The sequence below is a fragment of the Phyllopteryx taeniolatus genome, chromosome 7 (genome assembly GCF_024500385.1).
Source record: "Phyllopteryx taeniolatus isolate TA_2022b chromosome 7, UOR_Ptae_1.2, whole genome shotgun sequence".
Taxonomy (NCBI): domain Eukaryota; kingdom Metazoa; phylum Chordata; class Actinopteri; order Syngnathiformes; family Syngnathidae; genus Phyllopteryx; species Phyllopteryx taeniolatus.
Window position 1 is genome coordinate 15,123,576 of NC_084508.1, and position 994 is coordinate 15,124,569.

A 994-nucleotide genomic window follows, 5' to 3' on the forward strand; every position below is an offset into this window, starting at 1 on the left:
TAGCTTCTGATGTTAAAAAAAATAAACTTACAGAATCAAGATAAACACATCCAGTGGACACCCATAAACTTGCGGTTCAGGACCCGCACATTCACCGATTTGCCAATTTAAAAATAATTTAAAAAAGAAAATCAAATTTGTTTTCTTTTTCATTTTGTTTTTTTCCTTTTTTGTTGGCAGAACCAATCCCAAAAACGCTTACTCAGGAATTTTGGATTAAAAAAAAAAATAATAATAATTACAAAAAAAAATATATATATATATATATATATATATATATATATATATATATATATATATATATATATATATATACACGTGTGTCAATTATCTGCAGCTTTTTGCTATATGCGGTCCAGCGCGGTTCCTATCCCCTGCGAACAGCGGGGGTGCACTGTAATAATAAACATTGTTTATCATCAGTTTCTCAAATCAAACACATACCGGCCATGAAGAAATCAGCTTAATGTAGAATTTCTTTTTCTGTGAGGAAATAAGAGTAAATAACTGTTATTCTTCCAGCTGGGATTAAAATGAGTGGGTCACAGAAATATCCAGAGGGAGATCAACAGTAGCAATTTCAACCTTGAAAGCTTCCCACTCATCCTCAGATGTTTTAAATACAACAATCGCGGGCATCCCAGGTGGACCAGTGAGGCCCATGTATCCAGTCTGTCCAGTTCTTCCCATCACTCCGTGATAACCCTGAGAAGAAATTAATTATCTCCCAAATTATTCCCATTGTTTTTTCTTTTTTTTGCATAATGACAAACAGTAAATGCAAAGCATGACAGAATCAAATTGACACAGCAATTCAAAGAAAAACACTCAAAGAAACAGTGTTAACAATTAACAACGACAACAAAAATAGCAGCATACTTTGATTTCTATAGCACCTTTTGAGGGACCCCAGGATGCTGGAAAAATCAAATACCCTGACTATCAATCCATACATTTGCTAAAATGCTTATATTGTTGAGGGTTGCAGGGAGCT